Genomic DNA, 12,890 nt, shown 5'->3' with positions numbered 1-12,890 from the left:
TTAAGAACTTGCAGGTTCTTCAGTATTCAGCCTGTGTAATGAAATCTATTTTGTTCTTAAAGTTCTTCATGGAGACTTTTCACTTCCTGCTTTAATTTGAACTGACAACTTTCCAGGCCTGTTGCACAAATGACCCCCTGAGGTTTCTTTTCAATGATTTCCTGAGCTAGTTCCCTTGATTCTCAGCTTCTCCCGTCTCCCTCTTCTTGGATTCCTTCTCTGCTTGAGAGGAGTACATCCTCAATGATTTTTTTCCCCCAGAAAGGGTGTATGTAGAGGTAACTTTTGTGGGTGCTTACCATTTTTAGTTTATCTTCACCTTACTTGTTTGACCAGATATAGGATTCTTTTTTTTTTTAATTAATTTATTTATTTTCAGAAAAACAGTATTCATTATTTTTTCACCACACCCAGTGCTCCATGCACGGATATAGGATTCTTGTTGAAATAATTTTTCCTTAAAAACTCCAAGACATTGTTTCACTGTCTTCTAGCAGGCAACATTTCTTCAGATAAATCTGGGGCCGACGTATTCTTCATTTCCACCTGAGATACTTATTTTCTTTCCTTTCTGCAAAACATTAATATTTTTCTTTCCTCTGAACACATCTAAATGTTGATACAGACCGCCCTCTGCCTTCACCAGAATGGGAGGTGGGCAAGAAGTTTTTTTAATCCAAACACTTGGATTTCTTCACTTCTGGAGAATTACATGCTGCTGTTTCCTTAAATACTTGCTCTTCATTCACTAATCTCTCCACCTGGGGCTCTTCACGGAGAGACGTTAGATCCACGTTTCTTTCTTTTTTTTTTTTTTTTTTTAAAGATTTTATTTATTTATTTGACAGAGAGAGATCACAGGTAAGTAGAGAGGCTGGCGCAGAGAGAGAGAGAGATAGAGAGAGAGAAGCAGGCTCCCCGCCGAGCAGAGAGCCCCATGCGGGACTCAATCCCAGGACCCTGAGATCATGACCTGAGCCGAAGGCAGCGGCTTAACCCAATGAGCCACCCAGGCACCCCTAGATCCACGTTTCTTAACCTTCCCTCGTTGCTGCTCCATATTCTGGAACCCCCTCTGTCAATCTCTTCCGGGTCTTTTTTTTTTTTTTTTAAGATTTTATGTATTTATTTGACAGAAAGAGAGAGAGATCACAAGTAGGCAGAGAGACAGGCAGATAGAGATGTGGGGAAGTAGGCTCCCCGCTGAGCAGAGAGCCCGATGTGGGCTCGGACCCAGGACCCTGGAATCACGACTTGAGCAGAGACTTAACCCACTGAGACACCTAGGCGCCCTTCCAGGTCACTCTTTGGCCGTTTGCTTCATTCAGTTCTTTTATTCAGAGTTTCCATGTTAGTAATCATGCTTTTAATTTTTGAGAGTTTTTCACTTTCTGAGTGTTCTTTTTTCATGGCCATCTGTTTCTATTCTTTTCTTCAATAGATAGTATGTCTTTGGAGCTTGGATTAGAAAGTGTTTTCAAGTTCTATTTCTTGCCATTATCTGTCTCCCACTCTTTGAAACGATGTGTTCTGTTTGTGCAAATTGGTCTTTCACAGCATGAATTGCTTCTAAATGCCTCGTGATTTTGATTGACACGGACGATGGATGATGGGATATATTGACTTTTCCGGTTGACTCACCTGAGCTGCCTTTGCAGATAGGCAGGCCTGTTTACCCAAAAGCCTTCTCCTTTACCCCATTCCCATCCTCCACACCCCCATTAGCACAAGAGGCAAGCAGGAGGACTCTGGGTAAATGGGAGTGTCCTTCCCACAGGCAGGATTCTCAAAATTGCCAGAATAAAGAAGAATTGCCTTGGAGAGTCTGAGAGGGGTGTCTCCTACCTGTGGCTTTTTGTGGGGGCCCTGGGTCTCTCAGCACCTGCTCTGCCTCCATCTACAGCTCCTCCCCCCTCCCTCACCCTCATAGCTTTTACTTTGCTGGAGGAGGGGTGCATAGGGCTGTACCTGGGGCAAATGATGTTGCTCCAGACATTTAATGGAGGGCAGGGATTGAGTGGCTGAGCCATTCTATACATGGTCTTTCTATCCACCACCTCTTTCCTCCCAACCTGCTGTCTCCATGTCTTGGAATTTCTCCAGAATTCTGCCAGGAGAAACAGCCACTACTTCTGTGGTGGCCTAGGGTTACCATTTTATCCTGCTACGATCCCATCTACTTTCTATCCTCTATAAACTTTTCAAAATGTCTTGTCTGTGGATGGTGCTTTCTTATATTCAAGGCTCCCATTGTCATTCCACTGCTTTTCTATATCATTTCCCATTTTGGTGGGATCTGCTCAGCTCTGGGGATACAACTGAGAAGAAAACAGACACTGTCCCTTCTCGCATGGAGTTTATGTTCTTGAGCAGTAAATAAGCAATTAGAGTTAAACAGACAATTCCGGCCTGCACACAGTCAGCATTGCAGTCTGCAGAACATCACACCAGTCCAGATTTGTGGGTAAGAAAAGGCCTGGAGGGGGGAAAGGGTGTCTCAGCTGAGATCTGAAGAAAGAGCAAGTATTATGGCAAAGCCATCAGCATCTATAAATGGCTTCTGCTGGAGATGCTTGTTTGTACACAGTATCCCCCTAATTCTCTCAGTAATCTGGTGACATAAACATTATCGATACCAGTTTAGAAGTAAGGAAATTGAGGATCCGAGAGGTTAAGTAACTTGCCCGAATCACGCAGCTAAGAAGTGGTAATGCTGGGATTTGAATCAGTTAGGACATCTCTAAAATCTACATGCTTTTCTGCATTAGGTGCCAATTTCTTTTTTTTTTTTTTTGCTTTTTCAACTTTAAAAATTGTGGTAAAACACCCATAACATGAAATTCACTATCTTTCTTTTTTTTTTAAAGATTTTATTTATTTATTTGACAGAGAGATCACAAGTGGGCAGAAAGGCAGGCAGAGAGAGAGAGGGGGAAGCAGGCTCCCTGCTGAGCAGAGAGCCCGATGGGGGGCTTGATCCCAGGACCCTGAGATGATGACCTGACCCAAAGGCAGAGACTTAACCCACTGAGCCACCCAGGCGCCCCAAAATTTACCATCTTGACCATTCTTGAGTATAACAGCTCATGGGCATTAAGGACAGTCACACAGTGGTCCAGCTACTAACACCATCCACCTGCAGAACTCTTCCCATCTTGCAAAACTGAAACTTTCTACCCTTTTCACAACAACTCCCCACTCCCCCTCCTTCCAGCCCTGGCAACCACTAGTCTAACTTCTGCCTCTATGTGACTGATGGCTCCAGGGACCTCATCTCATCGGAACTGCGCGTTGCATTTGTCTTTTTGTGACTGGCTTATTTCGCTCAGCATAATACCTTCAAGGTTCATCCACAAATGCCAATATCTTTTTCATCCCCTGTACTTCCTGATAATCTCTAAAAGGAAGAATGTGTCCCAGCCTGAGCGGCAATGGGGAGGACCGGGTTTTGATAAAACTTGATATTATTAAGAAAACTACTGAAACTACGATGAATCCGCACAGGACCCCAGACTTTGTCAACCCTCGAATCTTGCAGTGACTAGTGTATACGATCTGTCTCCACTATATGTTAAAAAGTCAGAAAGTACACCACGTCCTGGCATTATAACTTTAATCAATGTGATCCAGAGAGCTTCCTGCTCAGTGACCTCTTTAAATTCTATGTCTGAGAAAGAACCCTCCTTTAACATTGAATCATGGTTCATTCATTCATTCATATACAAAGGTACTGGTATGGTGGGCACGTACCAATGAACTGTACTGTACCACATACCAGTATGGGGAGGTGGTTGCCATCTGCATCTGCAGACCCCATCGCCACCTTCTCCTCTCTGCCTCGCATCCTACAGGCTGACCCGCCGGGTTGGCTTTCAGTGGGATTTGGCTCAGGAGGCACTAGCAGGAGACTGGAGAGTGGTTGGCATATTTATTATCCTGGCTTTCTCTCCACAGGGTTGCTGTGGGTTGGCTGTTCCAAAGGCAACACTTTTCTGGCACCTGGTATGCAGCTAATGACCTAGAAAATGCTTTCACTACTCCCCTTCTCGATCAGCAAAAAATAATTAAAAGTGGTGAGCCTTCCCGTGTCAGGGACAGCACTGTATCTTAACTGTCTTGCCTCAGGGCTAAATCAAATTCTGCTGTCGTAATATGATCTGGAGGGACTTGTTTGTCTTGCTATTCTGCAAAACATCACACTGGTCCATTACGTGTATGGCATTATGTTAACTGGATCCGGGTAGCAGGAGGGGACACGCATCTTAGGCACACTGGTGAGACACGAGCCTGCCAAGGAGTTGGGAGATAACTCCCCGGAAGTCCAGGGCTGCTATATTGATGGGGTTCATAGGGGTCCAGTGGTCTGGAGCATGCTGGGATACCTCCTCCTACAAGAGAGGCACAGTTCTTGCACCTTACCCTAAATGCTACACAGGAAGTACAACACTTAATGGGTTTCTTTGGATTTTAGATGCAACACAAATCATAGTTTTTTGACCTAATTATTGGGTAGCTTACAAGGCTCCCAGTTTTCTTTTTTTTTTTTTTAAAGATTTCATTTATTTTTGAGAGCGAGAGAGAACATGACAGGGGATGCAGAGGGAGAAGCAGACTCCCTGCTGAGAGGGGAGCCCAACGTGTGACTCGATCCCCGGACCCTGAGATTATGACATGAGCTGAAGGCAGATGCTTAACTGACCAACCCACCCAGAAGCCCAAGGCTCCCAGTTTTGAGAGGGCACAGGACTGTGCCCTGTAAGGAGATCTTGAAACAGGTCCAGGCTGCATTACAAGCAGTCTGAGCAACTGACCCAATAGAGAAGGAGAATCTGTGGCCAACAGAGACGCTGTGAGAGCCCTTGTTCACACCCACAAAGAAACAGATAAAGTCAACTGCTGACAATTATTTTCACTTGAAAAGCAGCTCCTGGACTGCTTGAGAGTCCCAACAGAGCCTGAACATCTAGCCCTGGGTCACAAATGACTATGTGAGTTGAACTATCATGACCTGGTTGTACTCAGTGGGATTCATTGTAAAATGTAAATGATATATGCAAGGCCAATCTCTGGCAGATCTGGAAACCACAGACTTCAGGATCGGGTGCTTTAGGCTGCCATGGTGCCTCTTCCCACCGCCTCAGTGCCCCTCTCTCAACACACACTGATGGCTTTAAAGGGGAGTTCCCTGTAGCCACTTGCGGAGGAAAAAGTGGAGGTCAAATTTATTAATGGATGTACATGGTATGATGGACCCAGACAGGAGGGATAAGCCACCCAACTATAGCCCCACTCAGGGATGGCTTCTAGAGAAGAGTGAAAGTAATCCTCCCCAGTGGGCAAAGCCTCAGCTATTACATCTGGTTAACTCTGTATGGAAGGGAAAGTGGTCTGAAGACTAACCGTCTGATTCCTAGCCAGTGGCTAACAGGTGCACCAGGTTGTTAGGGACTTGGAGAAAACTGCATGTTCGGTGATACGGCTGAGGCACCGGTATGTGGATGGGCTTCTGGAATGTGCATGGAGCGTAAAGATATGTATCTCCCACGTAAATACCCACCAGAGCATCTACTGGGAAGGAGGTGCTCAGTAATTGTATGAGTCATCTCATACCACCATAATAAAATTCCACAGACTGGGTGGCTTAAGCAACAGACATTTCCTTTTTCACTGTTGTGAAAGTTTTACGTCCAAGATCAAGTTGTTGTCACGGTCGGTTGCTGGTGAGACCTCTCTTCCTGTAGAAGGCTGCCTTCTTTCTGTGTCCTCACATGCGAGTAGAAAGAGCCCTCTGATGTCTTTTGTTTTTTGATGTTTCTTTGTTTCTTCATTTATTTCTACATTTCTGTATTTCTTTATAACTTTCCCCCCTGAGTTATTAAGACATAATTGACATAGAATCTTCCTCTTCTTAAAAGGACAATAGTCCTACTCGTCCAGGGCCCCACTCTTATGACTTCATTTAACCTATTTCCTCCTTATGACTATATCTCCGAATGCAGAAACACTGAGGGTTAGGGTTTCAACACATGAAAAAATTGTAAAACTTTTGGGGAAATGTGATCAGTAACTGGATACTGATGGTATTAAGGAGCTGTTGTTCATTTTTTAAAGTGTCATAATGGTATTTAGGTTATGTCCTTTAGAGATGCACACCGAAATATTTATTGATGAATGAGCTTATTATGACTGGATTTGCTTCAGAACACTTTAGAAGAGGAGGAAGTGGGTGCTGGCATGGATGAAATGAGTTAGCCATGAGTTGGTAATTATTGACGGTGGGTCATTAGTACATGAAGGTTCATTATACTAGACAATTTTATATATGTCTGAAGTTTACTGTAATAAAAATTTTTTCTTAATCTTCAGCAATCGGTGTAAAAATATAAAGCATTGACGCTTAAAGTGGAGTTCAAAGGAAAGTCATCCTGGGATGGGGGTGAGAATGTTGGAGCCGCTGGGCAAGAGGATGCTACTTGGCACTTTCTCTCAAAGTTAGTTTGTAGATACTGACTTTTCCCATGGGGAGGTGGAATGCAGATTATTTCTTTATTTTTTAAAGTGAGACATAGGGGTGCCTTGGTGGCTCAGTCAGTTAAGAGCCCAACTCTTGATTTCAGCTCAGTTCATAATCCAAGACAGTGAGGCTGAGCCCTGTATTGGGCTCCGCACTCAGCATGGAGTCTAACTGAGATTCTCTCCCTCAGCCCTTTCCCCTCCCCCGCAAATACATAAATAAAATATTTTTAAAAAGATAAATTGTGATATAATTGACATGTAACATTGTCTTAGTCTTGGGTTTACAACATAAGGATTTAATATAGGTATATACTGTAAAATGATTGCCACAAGAAATCTAGCTAACGCTATCACCACATGTAGTTATATTTTTTTTCTTGTGATAAAAACTTTTAAGATTGCCTCTTTAGGAGCTTTTATTATTTTTTTTATTTAAAAAAATTTTTTTAAAGATTTTATTTATTTATTCGACAGACAAAGATCACAAGTAGGCAGAGAGGCAGGTAGAGAGAGGAGGAAGCAGGCTCCCCACGGAGCAGAGAGTCCGATGCAGGGCTCGATCCCAGGACCCTGGATCACGACCCAAGCCGAAAGCAGAGGCTTTAATCCACTGAACCATCCAGGCACCCCTTTAGGAACTTCTAAATACACAATACAGTACTGTTAACTATAGTCACCATGCTGTACATTACATCCCAGGACTTATTTACTTTATAACTGGAAGATTGTACCTTTTGACCCCCTACACCCATTTTCCCCACCCCCGAACTGCTTCCTCTGGCAACCACCACTCTCTTCTCAGTGAGTTTTGTTTTGCTTTTATTTCTTTAGATTCTAGGTATATGTGAGGCCATATACTATTTATCATTCTATCTTTGGCTCATTTCATTTTTTTTTAAGATTTTATTTATTTATTTGACAGACAGAGATCACAGAGAAGCAGGCAGAGAAGAGAAGAGGAAGCAGGCTCCCTGCTGAGCAGAGAGCCCGATGCAGGACTCGATCCCAGGACCCTGGGATCATGACCTGAGCCGAAGGCAGAGGCTTTAACCCACTGAGCCACCCAGGCACCCCGGCTTATTTCATTTAGCATAATGCCCTCAAGATCCATCCATGTTGTCACAAATGGCAGGATTTTCTTGTGTTTTGACTGAATTTTATATATTTTTTCTCTTTATCCATTCAGCCATAATGGATAAAGAGAAAAAATTCAACAACCACTTAGGTTGTTTCCATATCTTGACTATTGTAAATAATGTTACAATGATCATAGGGGTGCACATATATTTCAACTTAGTGTTTCATTTCCTTCAAATAAATACCCAAAAGTGAAATTGCTGTGTCATATGGTAGTTCTATTTTTTTTTTTTTTTTTTTTTTTTGAGGAACCTCCATACTGTTTTCCACAGTGGCTGCTGTGGTTCTCCTTTCTCCACATCCTTGTCAATACTTACTATTTCTTGTCTTTTTGATACTAGTCATTCTAAGTGGTGTAAGGTGATATTTCATTGCAGTTTTGATTGCATTTCTCTGATGAATGATGTTGAGCTCTTTCATGTACCTTTTTATTCAATTATTTCTTTATGATCAGATTTACCAGGTCTAGTATTTGGTACTAAATACCAAAATGGTAATTCGAGCTGCTTCCGGATTAAAGTGGGAACAAGAATCTTAAAAAGAAAGACCTTTCCCCCAATCTTCCTGATCGAAGATACGGAAAAATGGCATGCAGGAAGGAAAGCAATTCTGACTACCCAGAACTTCTCAAGCTATGTTACTCATCGCCTGGGGACTTGGTCAAACAGGTCTGGGTCAAGGCCAAGATTCTAAATTCTAACCACATTCCAGGTGATGTTGTCTTTAGACCCCACTTGGAGCACAGGCCATGGCTCTGTGGTGCACAGAGCTGTTACAGTTTAGAATTACTTGGGGGCTTTTAAGAAGGGCTAATGGCTAAGTACTTCTAGAGATTCTGATTCAATTTAACTAGAGCTTGGGTATTATTTTTTTTAAGTCTCCCATATATTCTTAACAATTCCTTAGAGGAATATTTTTAGGACCAAGTGACATAGTCTATTATTTCCAATGTACTGACGATGCATTTTGAATGAAGCATTCATTCAGTCATCCATTCATTTATTCAATTTCCAGCTCTAATGACTATTAATGTTCTATTTTAGAGAAATTATGTCTATGAATTCTTCACGTTTCTAGCATCTTCTAGAAATATCTACATTCTTTCTACTGGATTTTCACTGGGTTACCTACTACATAATGAAGTTAAACTCTGAATAGCATCCTTCCCACAAATTTCACACTAAGCTGCTGCTTTTGGAACTAGACAATAGCACAGGAGAACAAAATTAAATAGTCTAGACAAGGAAGAAGAAACATCTATTTTCAGTTTATATTTTATTGGAGGTGACTTGCCAGTCGGATGATATTTAAAATTATCCAGAATAAAAAAAGAGTGGGTAGTTGTATGAACATCTTCTTTGTTCATTCTCAAGAACTTCCCTGAGTTAGTATGCAGAAGGAACCTTCTAGGTGACTTCAGCAGTCTGCATCTATCCAATGTTTTCAGAAAGGAAGGTAGAAATATGATATTTTACTCTTGCCATGGATGTCCTTATGGAGTCTCCCTATGTACACATGCAAAAGTCATGTGTACTGGTGGAATTGCTGGATTATAGCGTATGTGAGTATTCAACTACTAATATATTACCAAATTGTGTCGAAAGTGGGTGGGTATATTTATCGTCCCATCAGCAGTGTATAAGAGTTTCTACTCATTTTTGAGATTTGTGATTATACGGTTCTTAACTTTAGCTCCTTTAGTGGGTTTTATGTGCTATATCATTACAGAATGGATTTGTATTTCCTTCGTTACTAAAGAAGTTGAGTAATTTTTCATGTTTATTCACGTTTTGTATTTCTTCTCCCTGTGAAATCTGTTTGGACAGTTCCTGCATTGGTTGTCTTTTTCTGTTTGTTTTATAGGATTAATCTGAATACTACCATCTTCCTCAGCTACAGGCATTGCAAATATCTTCTCCCAGTTAGTAATTTGTTTTTGCCGTTCCTTTTTGGTGTCTCCAGATGAACAGCAGTTCTCAATTTTAATAAGGTCAGAGTTGTCTATCTTTCTGATTAGAACTTGTTATGTCTTAACTATTTTTCCTTAAACAAAGATAAAAAAAGATAGTCTTCTACTTCTAGAAGATTTTATACATTTAAATGTTTAATTCTTCTGGAATTCAGTGTCAAATGCCCACTCTTAAGGACTATTCACATGTGGAAAAGATAGCCACAAATGTCTCCCAGGAAAATTTGCCTGTTGTCTGCTCTATGGCTTATGAAATCCTCCTCTTACACATATTTTGAGTCTCACTTCCTTGCAAGTCAAGAGCCGTGACCAACATGGGTACCCTTACTATCATAGTTACTTCAGCTTGACCTGGTAGAGTGAAGTAGTTTCCCAGTTCTCAATCCCAACAGATCTGATGAGGGCAATAAAATACTTCTGAACATAAACCCTAAGCACTGAACAAAAAATGCCCTCAAAAAGTGTACTTTGAGGCCTCTATGTTATAAGACTACAGTTTTGATTACCATTAAAAGGACTTTCTATGAAAACAACAACTCTAGTAACTCCTATGTAATTGCACCAAATAACACAAAACAACCAATTAATGATACTGAATTTAAAAACAACAACTACAAGCCAACTCTTTCGTCAAATCTACATCTTAATGGCAGGAACTTGACCAAAGGAGAGATGCAAGAAGCCAACACTGACACATTATGCTATTGCCAACAGAACTGAGCATTTCATAGACAGCAATTGGGAGAAAAGTAAAGTACTTTGCCTTCTAAAATAAAAATAACAAGGCCACCCTAACTGGCTTGGACCACCAAGCAATTAAAATATTGAATATCCTGTAAACCTGGTTTCCAAACAAAAGCAATTCTACTGGTGATTTTGCTATGTTGATATCTGAGAATATGCCTTGGTCTTTATGACTATAGTCATGTAAGGAAGTTGACCATGGCCAGCATTAACACACTAGTATAAACTTGCAAACCTTGATAACTCTGTGGTTCATGTGATCAAATGTTTACTGGGTCCTCTATTTGGGGGAGCCAATCCTTCTGAAGTCTGATTTCTCTGTTTTCTTTGCAAGTACTTTCCCTTTTAAAAATTGTGTCTCTGAGCCCTCCTTGGCATTGTTCAGTCGGATGCTTCATTTGCTTCTTGGTCATCTTTCTTGCCTGGTACTTCAAGCTCTCAGTGTGATGACGTTTTCTTTGTTCACAGCTCACCCACACACCTCATGTTTTGACTGGGAGTATTTTCATTGGCATTTTACACAGATTCATCCTGGATACTGTCCACAAACGAGCTCTTGGCTTCCTCCTAAAGCAGCAATCCATGGATATGTTCTCTCAGAAACATGTAAGAGGAAACAAAACCACACTTATAATGCTTTTTGTTCTGTCTGAACCTAAGCAAAACCTTGCAGTTAGAATTAATGACTTATTTTAAATTAATGACTTATTTTAGCTATTTTCTTTTTTAATCTGAAGGCTTCCTTATCAGTAGGAAAAAAAAAAAAAGTATTTTCAACCTCATAAACACCTGTAATAATGAAAGATCTTGGGCCTATATGAGTCAGCAGTTTTCTCTCATTTGCTTTTTATCTTGGACAGAGTTTACTTGTCTTCTTAGGATGGCTGTAGCCAAACTGCAATATCTGTGGCTCCCTTGGGATAGATCTTCACATTCTCACCCTTGCCTGGGGTCCTAGGACATATGGTTGATGCAGATGCCCTAAGGTAGACACATTTTTGAATGTGTACAGATGGAAACCGTCAGGGGCATCACAAAATGAATTGGCTTTTAGGTCAAACCTGGAACATATCCACCTTCTGCAAGTTTAGGTTCATGTGGAGAATGGTGCTGGGTTTAGATAACACAACTTCATATCCTCCTCTGAGGCTCACAACTCGGAATCCAAGCTCTGAAGACATAGGGAATGTTCCTTGACAATGGGCAGACTCCAAGCAAACACTTGTATCCTATTTCTATCCCACCCCAACATCTGACACCCCACATGTCTCAGAGAAAGTGAGACAACTGGTGGTTAGTGGACCCAAAATCATATCCCCATAAAATTTGAGTATATAGCATCAAATGCTTACCACAGGCATGAGCACCCTGGTCTCAGTCACCAGCCTCCCAAGGGCCATGTTGACCTGGATCTTCTGTATCTGAAAAATGTCAAGACACTGAGGACAAATGAATAGCCCATTCTGATTCTTTCTCACCAAATGCTATAGGCAGGTGAAGCATAAGTTGTTTGCAAGGTATCAAGCAGAGGTCTTCAAAAATAGTTAAGTAAAAGAGATAGATTCTTTTCTGAGTTTTCTGTTATGCTCACATAGAAGTTTGCCATCGTAAGGCCCCTGTTCAGTGCTGTATTCTGGACTCCAACTCTCTGAAAAGGCTCAAGTGTCCCGCTGCCAGGTTTTCCTAGATTTACTTATTCCAGAACTGAAAGCACTTTGAGTGTGAAAAGCCTTTTGTCAGTCTGTATCACCAAGGCATCAAGGCACCTTAAACAGAATCTATATGCATACATTATAGGATAGGGTTCTGAAAAGACTAAAAAGAGTTTTTAGTGTTGTTGTTGCTGTTGTTTGGCTCCAGGCATTAAAAGAAATCTTTGCCTAACTACTAGCTCACTAGTAAGCTAATAGAATAGAAACGTAAGTGGCCACAGAGAACAAAAAATATAGTTTAAAAATTAGCTCAGAAAAGGCATTTTAAAAAACAAGCAACAATAGTCACAACAAACAGTAACAGTAACAGTGTATCTCTTAGATTTTATATTACTTGGGAGTTCATTGAGCTTCTTGGGTGAGCGCTTCATGTCTCTCATCAAATTTGGGAGTCTTGGCCCTTAGTTCTTCAAATGTTCTTTCTGATCCTTTCTCTTTCTTCTTACCTTCTGGGGATTCTGGGGATTCTGTGTATATTGGTATGTTCGATGGTATTCATATCATGAAGGGGGGAGTGATTTCTAAAGTTGCCACATTATAACGTTCCAAATAGCAAGTTTTCAATGAAAGATTATAAAATTACATGCAAAAGAAAGAAAGAACCATTCATAGGAAGAAAGAAATTAATAGATCTTGAGGAAGCCCAGATATTGGATTTAACATACAGAATTTAAATGAACTGTCTTAAATATGCTCAAATGGCTAAAGAAACCATTGGGGGGGGACTAGGAGGATGATGTCTCATCAAGTGGAAAATATTAACAAAGACACAGAAATTACAAAAAAAACCCAAAATTCTGCAGTTCAAGAGT

General features: G+C 41.0%; 1 protein-coding gene and 1 long non-coding RNA gene across 3 annotated transcripts in view; one reads left to right on the top strand and one right to left on the bottom strand.

Moving 5' to 3' along the window:
• Nucleotides 1–12,890, bottom strand: part of LOC116574510 (ral guanine nucleotide dissociation stimulator-like) — a 492,075-nt gene that overhangs the window by 377,859 nt on the left and 101,326 nt on the right. The gene's annotated exons all lie outside the window — the stretch shown is intronic.
• LOC116574537 lies at nt 4,892–7,480 on the top strand. The gene is made up of 3 exons (XR_004279357.1): nt 4,892–4,988; nt 6,367–6,491; nt 7,443–7,480. It is a non-coding gene; the product is annotated as an uncharacterized LOC116574537 (long non-coding RNA).

This window comes from Mustela erminea, chromosome 15 (assembly GCF_009829155.1).
Source record: "Mustela erminea isolate mMusErm1 chromosome 15, mMusErm1.Pri, whole genome shotgun sequence".
Lineage (NCBI taxonomy): Eukaryota > Metazoa > Chordata > Mammalia > Carnivora > Mustelidae > Mustela > Mustela erminea.
The sequence above is the reverse complement of the archived record's forward strand: the minus strand, read 5'-3'. Positions and strand labels throughout refer to the sequence as shown.